This window comes from Hyperolius riggenbachi, chromosome 1, assembly GCF_040937935.1.
Source record: "Hyperolius riggenbachi isolate aHypRig1 chromosome 1, aHypRig1.pri, whole genome shotgun sequence".
NCBI classification, from domain to species: Eukaryota; Metazoa; Chordata; class Amphibia; order Anura; family Hyperoliidae; genus Hyperolius; species Hyperolius riggenbachi.
The window spans coordinates 145,651,424-145,671,093 of NC_090646.1; the positions used below are offsets into that span (position 1 = coordinate 145,651,424).

A 19,670-nucleotide genomic window follows, 5' to 3' on the forward strand; every position below is an offset into this window, starting at 1 on the left:
GACAGTTTTTCCCCAGTAAATGCACAAGAGACAGCTTTTCCCCAGTAAATGCACAAGAGACAGCTTTTCACCAGTAAATGCACATAATAAGACACAGCTTTTCACCAGTAAATGCACATAATAAGAGACAGCTTTTCACCAGTAAATGCACAAAAGAGACAGCTTTTCACCACTAAATGCACATAATGACAAACAGCCAGTGTTCCCAGTATATGTAGCCAGGGATATATGTGCCCAGTATATGTAGCCAGGGGGTATATATGTCCCAGTATATGTAGGCAGGGGTGTAAATGTCCCAGTATACGTAGGCAGGGGTATATATGTCCCAGTATATGTAGCCAGGGGGTATATGTGCCCAGAACAGGTAGCCAGGCGGTATATGTGCCCAGAATAGGTAGCCAGGGGCTATATGTGCCCAGAATAGGTAGCCAGGGGCTATATGTGCCCAGAATAGGTAGCCAGGGCCTATATGTGCCCGGAATAGGTAGCCAGGGGCTATATGTGCCCAGAATAGGTAGCCAGGGGGTATATGTGCCCAGAATAGGTAGCCAGGGGGTATATGTGCCCGGAATAGGTAGCCAGGGGCTATATGTGCCCAGAATAGGTTAGGTAGCCAGGTGCCCCCCGCCCCCCCCCCCCCCCCCGCAGGAGGAGAACAGTGCAGCAGAGAGAGAGCTGGGAGCAGCGGTGGAGAAGGGGGGCAATCTCCCCCCCCCCCTTCCCTCACCTTAGGGTGCTCTCTCTCCCCCGCTGTCTCCTCCAATATGATGTGCAGGCTGGCGGGTGGCTGCGGGCGGAACTTACCTCTGTGTCGCAGGCGCCGGAAGTTCGGGTCCCGCAGCCGCTGAGTTTCGACTCAAAAAAGATCCGGATCAAAAATTCGAATCATTCATGAGCCGGACAACACTATTCAGACTGATTAGTGTTGTCCGGCTCATGAATGATTCGGATCTTTGATCCGGATCTTTTTTGAGTCGAATCTCAGCGGCTGCGGGACCCGAACTTCCGGCGCTGGAGCGACACAGAGGTAAGTTCCGCCTGCAGCCACTCGCCAGCCTACACATCATCCTGGAGGAGACAGCGGGGGAGAGAGAGCACCCTAAGGTGAGGGAAGGGGGGGGAGATTGCCCCCCTTCTCCACCGCTGCTCCCAGCTCTCTCTCTCTGCTGCGCTGTTCTCCTCCTGCGCTGCGGGGGGGGGGGGGGGGGGCTCTAAACCGGACAACTTAATTGTCCGGTTTAGCATGCCTTTTTGCACCGGACACAGCGCACAAAAAACGGACTGTCCGGTGTAAAACCGGACACCTGGCAACCCTAGGCGTAGATTTCAATTAGCTGCCGCTGCGCACATCCGCCGCTTCTGTTGCTCCCGACGATCACGCCGCTGAATCCTGACGTCTCTCGCCACAGCTCACTCGATCTGCCTGTCTCTATGACGGCAGAGCCCTGTGAGAGGGTCAGGAGCCAATTTCATTGGTTTCTGGCCCTGACTTTTAATGTAAGCAACTCCCATTGGCTTACATCAAAAGACAGGGTCAGGAGCCAATGAAAGCAGCTCCTGACCGGCTCACAGGAAATCTGCCGTCAGAGACGGCAGAGTGGGTGGCTCAGGTTCTCGACTTGCAGCGGGTAAGTGTGGCGATTTATTGTTTTCTGGTGGGATTCCGCCGTTTCTGTACCAGCGATCTCTGATCCTTAAGGGGGCAGAGACCTCTGGTACTTAAGTGGTTAACAACCAATAATACAAAAATGTATTGGTCATTTCCATTAAGTTGACAGAAAAACAAACTTAAAATAAATAAATAGTGAATATTGACTCATGTGAAAATGCCCTTTTTAATAGGTTAGATGTGACAGAAACCTTGAGGCCGGCTTCACACTGCAGATTGGAGGTAGCGCCAAAACCAGGCCTTCGGAGATGACTGCGTTAGCCTGCGATAATCCCTGTCTGCATCGGCATAGCTAGAGATCATGGGGCTCTCAGATGGAGCTCTTAAGCAATGCGACCTGCCCCTACTCTATGGAGTTTAATGGCAATGTACATACTCATGTATTACACTGCACATAGTTCATGGGCACTGAGACCAAGTCAGAGGCAGGAGAAACACAAGATAGGTAATGGTGAATACATTAAGTACCACCTGGGCCCCCCATGCTCCAGGGCCCCATAGCAGCTGCTATGGCTATTGCTGGGCCCCTGCCCGTCTGGGAGCCAGCCAACGCTATAGATTTACATAACTTCCAGTCCGCAGGGTAACATAGGTATACGCTCGCGTTACATGGGGTACTTCCGGCGCAGCGCACTGTGGGCAATGTGAACTACCCCATAGACTAAAATACCGCACTAGTGTGAAAGGGCCCTGAATATAAAACTAGGGCATGTGCAATCAGTATTGTGATTGTAATATCCATCATTGATCAGGAAAGGCAATTTCTATTTCTTACAGATTGACATGGGCAGGTACAGAAAGGATGAGGATTACAAAGCTTTGTAGGGTTTAATTGACCAGTGTGAATCTAGTGGTGGCAGCAGTCAGACCAGCTGTCCATCATACATCTGCTTACATCTGATGGAATGGCTGTACAGGGGTAAATGAGAAGAAGGTATCGATTGTATACAGTAGGATGGTGGGCTTGAGGCTAGGAGCGGAAAACGCGTTTTTGCACATAATGAAAGTCTATGGGCCACATAAAAAATGCATATCTCTGCTTTTTCCAATGTGTGTGTTTTTGGTTTTTTTGAAACGCAAAACTTGCATATTTCTATGAAACTCGTCTGAATCGCACATAATGTATTTCAATGGAGGTACAGAAGAAGTGCGTTTCACTGGGTTTGACATGAGTTTTTGATGAGTTTAAGACTATGACTAAAAATATGATACTGTATTCTTCTCCATGGAAAAAGGGAAAATATTGAAATAAACGCAAACGCACCACAAATGCAGAAAAATGCAGAAGCGCACAATGCAGAAAACTCATGATTTTCTGTAGAGCCAAGTGTGCTTCTAGCCTCCATGTTGTGTATCCATCCCGTGACATTTCCAACGATTTTCCAGGCAACCAGTGATTATTTTTTTTTTATTTTTTTTTTTACGTCGAAGGGTTGTTTCTGCGATTTTGCGACATGGGTCCAGGTGCACAATCACCGTGATAGTGCACCTGGATCCATGTCGCAAAATTGTTATCACCAAGCGGTGCTAACCAATGTTCACGTGATTGAATCACGTGAACATTGGTTAGCACCGCTTGGTGATAACGACCATATAATCAGATCTTTAAGATTCCCCACAACTCCCACGCAAAGTACTGTGATCGCTTGAAGTCTGCGCCCGTCCTCTAACGTCACGTGACGTCGCACATACCCACCGGCCGGAAGATGGATCGGGGATCACTTGTTGTCAGGGAGACATCGCTGGATCCATCTTCCTGTATTGTGAGGGGAATATGTAGCTTCAGACCTCCATGAAGCCTCACGTCACAATGTGCTGACAGATCTCTGTATGTGTGAGGGATAAGCACTTCAGCAGTAACTGCTGGATCAGTGAGAGATGCTCCTTGGTAGACAGAAGCTGGAGACACACAGAGGGCCCCATTGTAAACATGTTTTCAGAGACTGTGTTTCAGCATTCTTTCGTGTAAATCTTGAATTTACTGATCTTTTGCTTCACAGGCAAATGCACTTCCCTGTGTGGAATGTCTTTTATCCAGGAGGATCCTTTATCTCCATGGCAGACAGTCTGATTTCCAGCATTCTCACATCACTGCACTGATCTGACATGGAGGCATGCTGGAAGTGTCTGTAACTTAATACCTTGTATACAAAGCCTTCCTTTCCATGCAGGTCAGCCATGACATTAGGATGATTTATGCTGCAAGAACAAAGTGTTGTACGGCGAGACTACTGTACTGCGCCACTGCAATGTAAATGATCTGTTCGCTGAATGTAAGGAAATACTGGCGGTCGGCTAGCTGAAATGAAAAATGGCAAAACTGAAAATGTTTAGGTAGTTCCTAATGCAGAACAGTACAGAAATGTCAAACACAATATGATGAAGACTGTGTTATATGCAGTAAAGAGAGCTCAGTCGTGCTTCTCACACTGTTTTCTGGCTCCTTCATCAGTCACATTGCTGCTGCGTATCAGCAGTCCCCTCATCTCCCATTTCCTGAGCTATTTTATACTGTAACGCAGCAATTTAAAGGGTTACTCCACTTTATAACCTATATCAACACTGTACTACTTAATTTTGCAGTTTCATTCAATTCTAACCCTCTTATTTCCAGTCTGCTGTAACATTTAGTGCTGGAACTCACTAACAGTGCTTTCAGTGCATTTGCTGATCACTGTCAATTGGCAAAGTGCTAGAACAGTGGAGCCCTATAAGGGTAATTCCACTACAGTGCTTGTGATTTTGCATTAAATCACAAATGCAAAGCATGTAGCATTTTCTGAGTGATACATGAAATGACGTATTCCCTCAGAATTGCTATGAAAATTGCCTGGGAAATGTTGAATAAAACACAAACGCTTAGGCCTTGTTTCCACTACACGCAGATTCTGGATGCAGAAAAAACGGACTCCAATGAAAGCCTATGGGCCTGTTTTCTCTAAACCCGATTTTTCTGATGCAGATTTCCCATAGACATACTTTGGAGTCCGTAGTGATAGCAAGTGCAATGGTTAGTGGTTCCCAGCCATTAGGATGCTTTCACGCTAGTCAATAAGTGCACAAATTCGCTACCGACGCACTGCATGTGTTGCTGGTATTCATTTCATTGAGACCATCGGTGGTTTCAATGCAATTGACCCAACAGGAAATTGCATGCATCGTGCGATTGTGTTATATCGCAATATGCGGGGATGCTTTCTGTACTGTGAACGGTAACCTTACAGTCAGTGGACTTTCACGTTACCGTGCGTATCGCACGCAATGTGCGGTGTGTCATAACGGACTAGGGACTAGATTGTGAGCCCCTCTGCGGGACAGTTAGTGACAACACAATATACTCTGTACAGCGCTGCATAATATGTCAGCGCTATATAAATACTTAAATAAATAAAATTGACAGCACCACACATAAGTGTGGAAGATCCTTTATGGAAACTAGCTGCAAAGCCTGTGGACAGTTTAAGGTTTGTTGTTAAAGATGCACAGAATTTTTCTCTATCTCATTGGTGGTTTCTGCACAACAGAGTTGGGTAAAATGTCTTGTTCCCTTAGCTGTCCTACAGCATTGAGTTCACAGCAGTGGCTCATCATTGCACAGGCTGGAGGAATCCTTGCATGTATAGGGGATGCTGCTTATACATGCACAGTAGTTGGGAGTAATCACTCCTATATCAAAAAGAGCTGACCACTATGGAGAGGGTTAAAGATAACATCAGGGAAAATGCCTCTGTACTGCGGCTTGGTAAAATACTTGAATCATATTTCTCAGACTCCGTCTTTCGTATGTTTATTCCTTGTTTAAATTGTTTGTAATTCTTCTAGCTTCTGTCGTCTTCTGTTCTTCTCTTCCTCTTTAATCTCGCTTACTGTTAGCTGTCCATCTTCAGTTGTCCATCCTCAGTGGAGCCCCATCCCTGGTAGTTGATTTTAGTTTGGCTGGGGAATACTGGAACATAAGGGCATTTTATGCAGGAGAACAGAGGCGCCAAAAGGATAAAAGGAAGCTAAATGAGCTTAAAAAACAAATTCTTGGTAAATAGAGGAGGTAGTGGTGGACTTACCTCCTCCAAGTAGACACACAACGACTGTAGTAAAGAAAGTCCATATATTTTATAAACTCCGAATATGCAACGCGTTTCGCAGGTTTGATCCTGCTTCATCAGGCAATAACAACAGAGCAATAGCATATATGGTCAGTAGAAGAGCCAGGCACCTCTGTCGGCTCTGTGTGGCTCTTCTACTGACCACATATGCTATTGCTCCGTTGTTATTGCCTAATGAAGCGGGATCAAACCTGCGAAACGCGTTGCATATTTGGAGTTTATAAATAAAATATATTGGCTTTAAACTGAAGTAAATTGCCAATTGAATGACTGTGGTGATGTTCTGCATGTACACTATCAGAATAACTTTTCATCAATCCTCAATATATTATGATATGATCCAGGCAAGGGTTTGAAAGCTTTTCCTCATAATAGCAGATAACTTAATTCCAGTCAAGGTTTGTTTAATTGTTTGTTTTTCACTTTTCTCCAACTTAAGTTAACTAGCCCCTATTTCTCTTCCTGCTCTTTGGACTTGTGTAGACCTTCATATAGCAGCTTTTACTGTGCTAGTAGTGGGGCTGTCCTTACAAACAGTGGAATCTCTCAGAGCAGATAGCTTTCTCGGCTCAGTAGACTTGCGGTACATCTCCTTACCAAGGCACATTTCAGGCCTCTTGTCTCGTGTCAGGAAGGTCAAGTGTCACTATATACAAGGCTGTTTTTAGATTTTAAAGAGACCTAGTAAAGCTGGATTATAAGCATTCTTATTCTGAGATGTAGCGTACAGGCCTTCCTGTCCATCATGTATGGGTGGATGAAATGCTGCTCTTCAATGCAATGGGAGGGGAGTGATGGGAGTAACCTAGCCCTGCATAAGTGTGTATTATACTGTATCAAACGCATACGCTACCTTTTTATTCATGCGTGGAATCTGTGACTGGCATTCATACTCCCACTGATCTTGGCATTTGGTGAGCCTTGCCTGATCACACACTGTCTGGATCAAGTCATTGCTTGTCACAATGCAGCTTTTTTGCCTCTGTGACACATATTACTGCACCTGAGGCCCTTCTCCATTCAGAAGTTTATCTAGTAGCAAGGGGAAAGAGGTCTAGTAAGGGTAGCATTTGGTGGGAAGACTCAGTGGTTGGGGAAGTTCTTAGATTTGGAAAGATTACAGTCCGATAGGGATAAGGTTGGGTGAGTGAAAGTTTTGGTTGGAGTAAATATAGCAATGTCAAGATGTGACAGGAAAAGGGGCCCTGCCCTACACAATAAGGGCTCAGACACACTGTAAGCGCTTTTCTGGGCCCTTTTTGGCCTCCAGAGCTTTCTGGGAGTGTTATAAAAACCACTACCATTAACTTCCATTAAAATCGCGATGTCGGTAAAATCGCGATTTTAATGAAAGTCAATGGGAATGTTTTCTTTTTTTAAAGCTCTCAGAAAGCTCCTGGAGACCAAAAAGTGCTCATAAAAGCGCTTGTAGGGTGTCTGAGCCCAAATGGTCTTTTCACACAAGGTCCTCTGTCAGAGCACTTCCCAAAGCAGATGGCAGAGGACCAAATGACATGCTGAAAGGACCCTACTTCCTTGTGCAATGCACAGACCTGGTCACCTGTGTCCATCTTTGTCTGTTGTGTTTTTGCACTGTACACACCTCGCATGCACAATATTTGTAGACAATGGAAGCATTTCATTCTTCCCATAGAAGGTTATGCATCCACTCCTGAGCTCAGTGGACACTGGCATGGACCTCTGAAGTGCTACAACATATCTATCCATGCTCTATGTGTAAGCTGCCACTCAGGGCCGGCCCTAGACTTTTTGCCGCCTGAGGCAAATTTTAAAAAAATTGACACCGCCGCCCCCCCCCCCCCCGAGAGGGGGGGGGCGCGCTCTGGGGGGCCGCCGAACTGGAGGGGTAGCTGGCAGGACGGGGGTATTGGGCCAGCGGCGGGGAGGGGGGTCGGACCCCCCCCTCCCTCGCCTGGGTCCCCGTCCTCCGCTCCCTTCCAGCCTAAATAGACGCAGCCGAAGTGTAAGAGGCACGGGCGGGGAAGACACTCACCTCTTCCTAGCGTGCGCTCCACTGACGTCACTTCCTGCAGCGTCCTGCAGGAAGTGATGTCAGTGGAGCGCACGCTGGAGCGAGGAGGAGGTGAGTGTCTTCCCCGCCCGTGCCTCTTACACTTCGGCTGCGTCTATTTAGGCTGGAAGGGAGCGGAGGACGGGGACCCAGGCGAGGGAGGGGGGGGTCCGACCCCCCTCCCCGCCGCTGGCCCAATACCCCTGTCCTGCCAGCTACCCCTCCAGCTCGGCGGGCCGGCTCCCCGCACCCACGGACGGGCGGGTGCTGCACTGCCGCCCCTGGAAATTTGCCGCCTGAGGCAAAAGTTTCACCCCGCCTCATGAGCGGGCCGGCCCTGCTGCCACTCTAGCACTTTGTGAACCGTGCATTACAGTGGTTTCTTCAATAAAAATGATTGGTTGTATAGAAAAATGTAATGTTTTTGTTTTGCATTGACAAATATGATTGAATCTCCAGTTTTGTTTTTTTTTAGTTTTTTTTTTTTTTTTTTTTAGTTTTTTTTTTTTTTTTGTTACACTTTTTGATTGCGAGTTGTGGAAAATTCTGATCAGTTTTTTTCAGAAAATTAAATTATGTAGGTTTGTTTGTAAATTTTTAAATTTATTGACCAAAGTATTTTTTTTCTTAGCAACTGCAGGAAAACTGAAGCATGTGCAAACATTGGTCAGATCTCTGTTAAAATCAATCCCAAAAAATGATTGTAATTCTTGAATGAAAAAAAAAAAAAAAAGTATAAAAATGTTTCTTTTGTGGCCACCTGAAGGTTAGGTTCACAGTGGGACGTTGCATTGCATTTCCTACTATAACAGGAATAGAATGGAAAAGTTGTACTGCAGGTTAAGTCTGCATTGCGTCATGTACAGTGAAGCATTCATACAATGAAAAGTATGCTTCACTGTACCTGTTAGTGTGCTTTTAGTGGTAATGCACTTCATGCAGTGCGTTACCATACCTGCAGCTTATTCTACCGCAATGCTGTTGCTGCACTGTGAAGGTTGCATAAGTGGTGCATTGCAGTGAGGTGAGCTGCGTTACAAGGCAGCCGCTACACCGCACATCACTGTGAAGGAGGTCTTACTGTGATGTACTGACAAGTAGCGATCGTTAAAATTTAGTAGGTCGACATAAATTATATCACAGTGCCAAAAAACTAGAGCATGGCCTGGAGCCCTCTACAAAGCACTATCGCAATCACTAGCGATTTGTGGTAGCGCTTTGCAAAGAGATTTTGGGAGCGATTTACGTGCTCCTATACAACACATTAGGATGGAAACGCTTCCAAAATGATGCATGTCCTGCGATTGCCTTAGTGGAATTTGCCCCATCCATTCACATGGGCAAAGTGTTTAGGGAAATCGCTAGCATTTGAGCGATCCCTAAACATTAAAAAAAAAAAAACTCTAGTGGGTTCCAGCCCTTACAGATTGTCCAGCAAGCTCATGGTGAATCTGAACTGAGTGTGTAAGGGGTTGAAAAAGGACCAAAAAGCCCTCTTACTAAAATGCCATGCGAGACAGAAATTTGCCTTCGTTAAATCAGGTATTTGCATATATTCAGGTTGGCCAAAAACAAAACTATGCGCTTTTGTGGACAGGCACCACCAATCCCCTACCCTGTCCAGCGGATCCATGGATTGCTGTACTCCACTGCTCTGGATGGTCCTCTTTCCCCCATTACACCCCCCCCCCCCCCCATAAAAAAAAAACACACTGTAGAAAATGATAAACAATGTGTCATTACAGCTGTTACAAAGCTGGACGAATAGACTTTAGTTAGAGATTTCTGCACAGTCAGGAAGATGTGATGTTTGTATCAGGCTGAGATGCCACTTGCAGATCATTTATCTTGAGGTGATGACAGCTGTCAGAGAATGGACAGATCAAAGCTGGTCTGTGTGTGAGCGGAGGAAGAAAGCATAAGGTGTTCAGTGTTGTTTTTCTGTTCCTATTCCTGGCACAGTTTTACTTGGTGGTCCTTTAGGGTCTTTATGCTCTATGTATGCAATGGCATAACTGCCGTGCACAGCTAGCTTTAACTTATCACAAGGGAGACAAAACTGAAGAAACACCCCAGAGTATCTTTATAAAGAGTAGAAAGGCTGTTCACTTGAAAAAAGCTGATAAGTTTACATAATTATTAGCATTCTTCTTATTTCCACATTTGTAAAAGTGATAAGATTATTATAATGTCATTTTTAGAATGACCAGTGACAGTCCATTATACTGCTTGATGCAGTGTAATGCTATTGGCCATTCATCCTCCACCACTGATGCTCTGCCCCTTTTTTGCAGAAATTATTCAAAGTGTCTGATCCGACTTTTTCCTTTTCCATTAACTGCACAAAAGTGAATCGATTGGATATATTGGAGCAAAAGATGACTGGCTTATTCACTGATCAAACTGGTTAGAAATCAAACAGGAAAACCGATCCCTGTGTTACGAGCTTTTAAGGCCCGTACTCACCTCAAGATTTCTCTGAGTATTGTCCCGACAACCGGTGTTCTATATATTTACACGTGCACATTTACACGAGCTCACGACGTGGGTACAGGCTTACGATCACGTGAACATCGCTTAGCGTTGAGGGGCAATAAAGACCGTTACGGTGGATCAGATCTTTAAGGTCCCCAACAACTTCCGCGCAAAGTACCACGATCACTTGAAGTCTCGTTCGTGCCTGTCGTGTAATGTCACGCTTACCCGCCGGCCCGAAGATGAATCGGTGGAGGGCTCATCAGGGAGACGTTGCTGGAGCTATCTCCCCGCATTGCGAGGTGAGTACATAGCTTTATGCTTCGAAAGATGGAGGATAAAAAGTGAAGATCTTTTGTCAGATCAGCACTTTTTATAAATAGATCCCCTTAACATTTCAATGTGAAACCGCGTAAACAACGCAGAAAATTGTTGCAGAGTCAGCCAGGTTTTTTTCGCCTGTGGGGGGGGGGGGGGGAAGTGAATTTCGCATGTAATGAAAACAAACCCATTGAAATAAATTGCATGTGCGAATTCGCATGCGGCCAATGCATGCAAATTCGCCATAGTGGAAATAGCCCTAAAGCAGTTAATAGATTAGCCTTTTTTTTTGGTGGAAATGGAGCTGTGAATGCAAATGTTCCATTTTCTAAGGAAACATTAAATTGTATCTCTAATAATGCCATTATTATTGCTATTTCCCCTTCTGTATTTGGAAAGGATCTTTTTTCATGTAGTTTTATTTTCCATTATGTGCACCTTGAAAGAGCTATACTGAAGCCATAGGGAATTCTGAATACTTTGAAGATCTTGGAACCTGAATATACAATATTTTACATAAAGTATTACATCTCCAGACTCCATGTCCATATGTGTATCCCATTCTCTGCCCCAAGCTATACATTTATAATGCTGAAACACAAGTAGGAGGGAGGTTTATCAGGTTTTTTTGTGGAGCTTTTGAATTGTATTGGCTGGGATGGCTGATAATGACTGCCTCTGTGGAGAATTAATGGGTGTACAGCAGCCCCGACCTCCCTGGGCATATCCACAAGAGATCTGCCTGGGTAAGGACATTGTTTTCCCCGCTCATCCTGCCCCCTCCATCACACTCCGCATTCTCTGCTACGTCGGCCCTCTTCCCCCTCCCACTGCAAAGTAACAGAACCTGAAGCTAGTGGAACATCTGTAGAGCCTCTGCACTGTTTAGGGATCAATTCCTGATCCCTGCTGGGGTACATGCCTCTTACATGTCTACAGGCTAGGAATAGAAAAAAAAGCAGAGATGAGCATCATCAGAATTAAACAACAAGAAACAACAACAAACACAGAACATTTATATCGCGCTTCTCTTCTGGCGGACTCAAATCGCCAGAGCTGCAGCCACTAGGGCACGCTCCATAGGCAGTAACAGTGTTAGGGAAACTTGCCCAAGGTCTCCTACTGAATAGGTGCTGGCTTACTGAACAAGCAGAGCCGAGATTCGAACCCAGGTCTCCTGTGTCAGAGGCAGAGCCCTTCACCATTACACTATCCAGCTGCTGCTTCTTCAGCTTTATTAGTGAAATTGACTGTCACGTGGTGCTTACACAGTATTCTTAACTTAGAAAAGAAAGAAGAAAGTTTCAAACTAATTTATCGACTAACTTTTTTTGGATTTAAAGCCTAAGCTCTCAAACTACTGTATTGCAATATATCTTCTGCAGACTCTCATACTGGGACCTTGTTGTTTTGTTTTTATTTAGATAGTAAATGTTAAAGAGAAACCGTGACCAAGAACTGAACTTCATCCCAATCAGTAGCTGATACCCTCTTTACATGAGAAATCTATTCCTTTTCACAAACAAACCATCAGAGGGCTCTTTATGGCTGATATTGTGGTAAAACCCCTCCCACAGGAAACTGTGAGGATCATGGTCCTGGCAGTTTCCTGTCTGTGAACGTCGTTGCATTGTGGGACCTAGCTGTTTACCACTGTTTCCAACTGCCAAAAAAGCAGGTAGCAGCTAGTTCCAGTGATCTTGCCTGCCAGCAGTAAAAATGTCACCATGTGATAAATGTCAGACTGTAAATCAGGGAGAGGAAAGCTTTTTACAATGGGTAAACACTGACTAAATCATTTATACATAATTATTGTAAAATGAAGCACTTTTTTTATTACATTCTTTTCACTGGAGTTCCTCTTTAAGGAACTCTCTTCCTTAACTGTTAACAGGGCATAATCTACTTACTACTACCACCATCACTAAAAAAGGAAGAAGAGTGATTGTTGGGGACAACATAGACAGACCAACAGTTTCCATTTTTAATCTAAGGGTTTTTCCTCCTTGATAATTGCTCTCTTCTGAAGCCTTGCTAAGTTGCGAAGTGTGTATATGGAGACTTCCTATTTTGTGGTCAGGTCTGCGTTATCTAGCAGAACTGATTGCTGAGGAATGTGAGGAATTTGCACTTGTAGGAAATTGGCCTTTCCCTTCTGCACCTTCTGCTAGTCATAAGTTGAGTTGTTTGACATTTAACAATTTTCAGTAAGGAGCTCTGATAAATGGGCATTTACAGAAGGCTCTTACCTGTCCTTCTCATTCACACAGATGACTGTGGTTTATCACTTGGCATGTCTCAGAGCCCAGCCACAGCTCCTGAGGCAGTCAGGCTGCAGTGTTACTAAAGCGATTTCCTTATGTGGTCTTAGGGAAGATGAAGAGCTCAGCAGGTTCACTGCCAGTCACTGATAACGGCATTAGCTGCATAGAGATGGCTTATTCTCAAAGTATTTGGCTGCAAGAATCAATAATCCTTACTGCAAAATCTGGCGAATATTGTCCCTGGGATAATCATATTGTTATTAGGCTTACTGAGCGCATAATGAATTCATGTGCCAAAATGTTCCATTATCCTTTTTTCATTAATGTGACTCATACAAGTTTCCCATTTATACATTTTCTATAAGAACCGCTGTACAATATGGCTCAATGTGGTCCATGTTACTGAGGAATAAATGTTTCTACCTGAATTATTTCTCTTTGCAGTAGAATATCTATTTTTACACTTTGTACAGCATTTTACACACCTGTATAGCGCTGACCCATTTTCTGCTGTTCACTACATATAAAACGGAGCCAACAACATCACTTGACATCCCTCAAAGCGGGTCACAGTCTAATGTCCCTACCACACAGTGGGGGGCAGTCTCATAAGGAGACCGGCTGCAATGGATCTGTGCTACATTGGACTATTTTCAGATTTGAAAGTGACCCTGTGGTTAATCCCTGCATATGATTCCGCAGTTATACAGAAGCTTAAAAAAAATGTAAAGATGTTTTTTTTTCCACCTTTTCTTCTGTCTTATCCAACCATATCTGCAGGTCAACCAAGCTTGTTGCGGACTCCTGCTTGACCAATCTTTGTCCTCTCTTCTGATGACTCCTCCTTTCTGCTCTGCCCTAGAGATGATTAATGAAATGCTATTTTTTCCCCTTTATGTAGCTTTTGTTGACCATTGCATGCAGCTCGGTTTTCAGCCAATCCGGATCGATGACAACTGCGATTCATTTCAATTCCAATTTTAAGCTGTTTGCAGTTAAGATCTCATTTGTATTCTGAATGCTCCACCTAGGCAGTATGAGTCATCAGAAGGGAGGGATGAGGAGTAATGAAACGGTTGGTTAAAATTTCTGAATTTTCATATGTGGTTGGATAAGGCTATGTTCACATTGGTTCATTGCGGTGTGGTATGATGGCCACTTTGAAACGTGGCTTGCCACATTGCAATGCACAACCTATATGTCTTTCACAGTGCCGTGGGTGCGCTGCAGTGTAATGTTGTGTAGCATAATAACACACTGTATGCAGTGTGTTACTGAAAAACACTTGCATTATTCGTTACAATGAAGCATACTTTTCATTGACTGTATGCTTCACTGTATGTGATGCATCGCATGCATAATGTGCAGTGTTTTCTGTTCCTGCAGAAAAATCGCATGCTTTTGCATTTTTTAATATGTTCACATTTTTGGTGTATTTTGGGTTTTTAAAGATGGTGCTAGGCTGAATTTGATGCAGCAACCCACTTATAAAAAATGGTAACAATGATTGAGTAGTAGCTAGGTAGTATTGTTGTACTTTTGTATTCATAATGATGTGGGTGCGATATGGTCAAAGATTTGTTTGTTTCTTTGTTTTGTGTTTTTAGTTTGGTTCCTACTTGAAATATCTGAATATAAAGGCTTAGACGTCAAACAGGACAGAGGCACTTGTGTGTCTCTATACACTATTTTCACCCAAAACCGTGTAATCGAATAACTGAGAAACTAAACTTTCTAGTTAAAATAGATTCTTACTTAGAAAAGTTCTTGTTATAATTGACTGTAACAAATGAATTTATGCTGGCACAGTTCTGAATAAAAAGGCAATAAAAGTGACTGGACAGGTCATGTGCATGCAGCAGTGGACAATAGCTAGGCAAAGCGATGTGAATATCATGGAAAAATCTTTTAAGCTTCTTTTGGGCACATATTCAGCGCTGCGTAATATGTTGGCGCTTTATAAATACAACAAATAAATAAATAAAGAGACAGAGAAGTTCTAGGAGGAAGAGACGCCGACATGTAATAGACATTCATAGAGGATATCTGCAGAATCTTGTCATTCTGTATTACAACTTTAAACATTATTGCTATTATGATTTGCTGTATGCTGGCCCATACTTTACGTTGTCTTACAGATTGTATCAAATGCAGTGTTCTCCCCAGAAATCTTTTCCAGCCGGGTGGCATGAAAAAGTAGCCGGGTGGCATGAAAATGTAGCCGGGTGGGGCAAGATGAGAGAATACAGGGCCGGTACTTCTGTGTGCAACTCTGCTTAAAGGAATACTATCGATGTATGCATTTATATTTAAATGCTGTATGTTGTAGCACACATTAGGGCAAGTACTAGGAGCAATTAGATTCCTCACACAGCTGTTCCTCTCAGCTGTAAAATCCTCTGGCAGTTTTGGCGTCAGTGTTGGATACAAAATGTATCTAATACTGAGCTCCCAGAGGGCTAGACCATGTCTCTGCAAAGGGGAGTTGCTATCAACTCCTCAGTTTATAGTTTAATTATCACCTTGCTGAAAGAATCTTATTGATATGGTGGTAAGGGGTTAAAGGAGAACTGTAGTGAGAGGTATATGGAGGCTGCCATATTGCTTTCCTTTTAAGTAATACCAGTTGACTGGCAGCCCTGCTGAGCTATTTGCCTGCAGTAGTGTGAATCACACCAGAAACAAGCATGCAGCTATTCTTGTCATCTGTCTAAAATGTCAGAAACACCTGATCTGCTGCATGCTTGTTCAGGGTCTATGGCTAAAAGTATTAGAGGCAGATGAACAGCAGGGTAGCCAGGCAACTGCTATTGCTTAAAAGGAAATACATATGGCAGCCTCCATATACCTCTCACTACAGTTCTCCTTTAACGATTCTAGCAATGTGTGTTTATTATCTTTGCTTCTCTTTACTGATAAAGATACTAGTAATTGTAGACAGTGGTCTGCCCCTCTCAGCAGCTTGTAAAGTGGATGCAGCCTGGAGTGAATCGCCTCAAGCAGGCAGCCAGTCTGAGTGTAAACACAGACTCATGGTATAGCTAGTTATATTTCAGCAATATTCCAGCTCATTTAGTTACCTGTTACCACCTCAGATCAGCCTATTTCTCCTCATGTCTGCTGCATGCTGTGAGTGACACAGTGAAATATATTTGTGAGCTGTGTGACAGAGTAACCAAGCAGCTCAGGGTGACCCAAACTACTATGAGCTGTGTGAGAAATGAATTTTTAAGCAGGGATAGCGAGAGAGAGACCTGGGTGAATAAATAAAGTGCCCCTAGCACTAGTGGTAATGTGTACACTAATATAGAGTATTAAAAAAAAGTCGTTTTAATCGATAATATTCCTTTAACGCATAGGAGGAGATGAGCTGATAACAGCTGGGTGCTAACCAAAACTAGCCGGATGGAGCGCCTGGCTAAAAAAGCCTGGGGAGAACACTGCAAATGCTAGCTGTGATTCTTTATTGCTGCATTAGTTCTATATTTCTGTAGCAAAAAAAAAAAAAAAAAAAGGTAACTGTTAAATATACTTTTTTCCATTGTGTTCTTCATCCCCTGTTCCTATTAATATTTACAATAATTTAAGCAAAGTACAAGAACATTTATGAAATAAAAACATATTTTAATCATGATCTGCTTTTTATTTTAGTGGTGACCCTGGTGTTTCAACAGAAGAGCGAGTCTCCTGTTCAAGTGTGTGACAAACTCAAGTAAGTCCAACCACTTCAAAACTGACATTGTTGTATGTTGTAGTTCAGTGGTCTTTGACTTTCTCTTGTGGATTCTAATAATGGTCACTTCTATACTGATAATTTTTAAAAGCAATCAAAGAATAGCTTTAGATTGTTTTCCAGTTATCTTAAAATTGATTGCTTAGGATGTATTCCATGTATAACATATAGCCATATAAAGCAGTGGGAGGATTATGGTGAGCAGGCTTGTACATACTTTGTGGGCAGCAAAGTTGAAAAATGAGCTCAGGCTATAATAAAGACATAAACCATGCCCTCAATTCACTAAAGGCAGTTCAGTAAAAGCTTTTTTTTTTTTTTTGTTTTGTTTTGCTCTGAAAAGCCAAAATTGAAACCTGCCTATGTCTCGCAGTTCCTAGACTTATATGAAAGACTCCTTTACCAATTAATGTAAATCGGTAAGAGAGAAACGTTTAGGCTTATTATCATTTCGTCCAAATGTCTCCATGCGTTGACCGTGTTAGAGGTACTGTGTTGGAATGGATAACCTCAGATGTATTCCATGTATAACATATAGCCATATAAAGCAGAGGTAGAAGTTCAGTAATGTAGTGAACAAACATGCTTCAATTCACTAAGCCCTGCTTCGTAAGTGGCACTTACCGGCCATAGAGCAGGTCAGCGGTGAGGCAGGAAGCTGTATGTATGAGGCCTCTTGCACACTGCAAGTGATTCGGATTCAGATTCCGCTTTTTAATCAGTTTTTACATCGGATTCAGATTCCGATTTGCAGTTTGCTCCCTGCACCCTGCAAATCGGAATCTGAATCGGATGTAAAAACTGATTAAAAAGCGGAATCTGAATCTGAATCACTTGCAGTGTGCAAGAGGCCTAAGTCTGGGTTTTCTGTCTAATGCATCCCCGACATCCCTTCAGAGTCTTCCTATTGGCTACCTGTTAATGTTACCACATGGAGAAAGCATTGGAGAGTGAGTTATCGGTTGGTCAGAGCTGGAGAAGAAATACTGAACACTATTTTTTGCTTGATTTACCAAATGTGTTAATCTTTGTGAAATGCAATATCTTGACATTTCCTGAGGTATTTACCGCTCAAGCCTGTAATTTACCTCACTAGTCGGTCATTTTAATTTCTCTGTGGTAATTGGTTTAGTGAATAGAAATTTGGAAGGTGAACGGTAAATCAGCTGTCTTCAGCATTACCAAATGCGGTAGTGCTTGGTGAACTGAGGCCAATGACTATGGTAGGGAGTAGATTGTGAGTCCCTCCAAGGGCCTGTTCACACTTAAAATCTCAGAACCTTGCGAGAGTGATTTTCCCGCGATTAGCGGCGGTTTTGGAGCGATCGCGATTAGCGTGCTGTGCACACTAATCACGATCGCAAATCGTGGAACGCTCGTCGCCGGCAAACCGCTGCATGCTGCGCGGTTGCGGTTATCTCTAACCGCAACCGCGGCAGTGAGAACACTGCCACTCTCTACATTGTGTGGCGGTTCTTGCAGAACCGCTAGCGGTTTGCCGTGAGCGGGAATCTTGCGATTCCCGCTCAGGTGTGAACGGGCCCTTAGTGACATTATATAGTCCTCCAGGGATGTGTTGTTGTTTTTTTTTGTTGCAGTTTGAAAACTGTCATGTGCCAATCCTTTTTTTTTTTCCGCTCTCCTCTTCTTCTTTGCCCTCACAGTAGTTTCTCACAATATAAGGACTTTAGAAACTCCAAGAGAAGAGACCCAGCACCGTCTTCAAGTGTATTATAAGCTCTTTTATTAATTTAAAGCATCAAAAAGACAAAAAAGGCAAGTCTGTGCGACATTTCGAGAGGAGACTCCTCTCTTTCTCATGCTGACAAGCCCTCTGAATACATAAGACACAATCGGCTTTAAATAGTACTTGCTCCACTAGGGAGCCACTAGGGAGCCAATCAAAATGGTCTGGACACCCTGTCATCAACCAATCAGGCTAAGTTCCTGCTTGTAGGCCCTCCCATCTGGTGGAGGACTTGATGGGGAACTAAATCTATTTATATACTCCAATCATTTTAAAATGGCCACTGGAGGGCCGACCAATAAGGGTAGAGCATGTTCTGAATAGGAAAAACGTCATTCAACCGCCACGCGGAAATCCGCATTGAAAATCTGCATGTGGTTAAATTCAATGCGTATGCGTAAAAACGTACGCGTAAAAACCCGGAAGCGTAAATCGTCTAAGACATAGACGTTCCAATCCAATCGCCTATACCGGTCACGCATTGAACTTATCTTTTTAGACTAAAAAATGTACATGCTCCTAACCCTTAATAGGGATGAGTGTCAACAATATATAATAAGAGAAATCTGAATGAAAAGAATGAAAAAGGAAAAAACTAGCACTAGGTGTCTGGCGGCCACCCACAGCAGCGGCCAGACACCGAACATTGCAACAAAGACAATAATCGCATCTCACCCTCCCAGACTGGCGTCCGCCTCAAATGCGGATTTCCGCGTGGCGGTTGAATGACGTTTTTCTTATTCAGAGCATGCTCTACCCTTATTGGTCGGCCCTCCAGTGGCCATTTTAAAATGATTGGAGTATATAAATAGATGTAGTTCCCCATCAGGTCCTCCACCAGATGGGAGGGCCTACAAGCAGGAACTTAGCCTGATTGGTTAATGACAGGGCGTCCAGACCATTTTGATTTGCTCCCTAGTGGAGCAAGTACTATTTAAAGCCGATTGTGTCTTATGTATTCAGAGGGCTTGTCAGCTTGAGAAAGAGAGGAGTCTCCTTTTTGTCTTTTTGATGCTTTAAATTAATAAAAGAGCTTATAATACGCTTTAAGACGGTGCTGGGTCTCTTCTTTTGGAGTTTCTGCTTGCTGTTCCTGGAGACAGAGGGACAACGACCAAAAGCACGTCGCATCTAGATGGTTGGGTGCTGCCTGTAACTACTGTACTTGTCCACTATATAAGGACTTTAGTAATCACCTGGATTAGTACAAGCAACCAACATAAACAGTCCTATCGGAAGCCTGTTTCCATGGCATTGGGGCTAAGCAATGATTTTAATGACAGTAGATAAGCTTTATTTAGGACAAGCACTGTAACGCATTAGGTG

General features: G+C 43.6%; 1 protein-coding gene across 15 annotated transcripts in view; it reads left to right on the forward strand.

Annotated features, from left to right (window-relative positions):
* The window catches only part of SORBS2 (sorbin and SH3 domain containing 2), a 403,972-nt gene that overhangs the window by 126,288 nt on the left and 258,014 nt on the right, over positions 1-19,670 (forward strand). For 14 of the 15 annotated variants that reach the window (XM_068278687.1, XM_068278672.1, XM_068278679.1 and 11 more), the window contains one exon: positions 16,516-16,576. The gene's annotated coding sequence lies outside the window, so the exon portion shown is untranslated. Of the gene's footprint in view, positions 1-10,546; positions 10,582-16,515; positions 16,577-19,670 lie in introns of those variants that run through there. The other variant, XM_068278676.1, reaches the window with a different exon arrangement.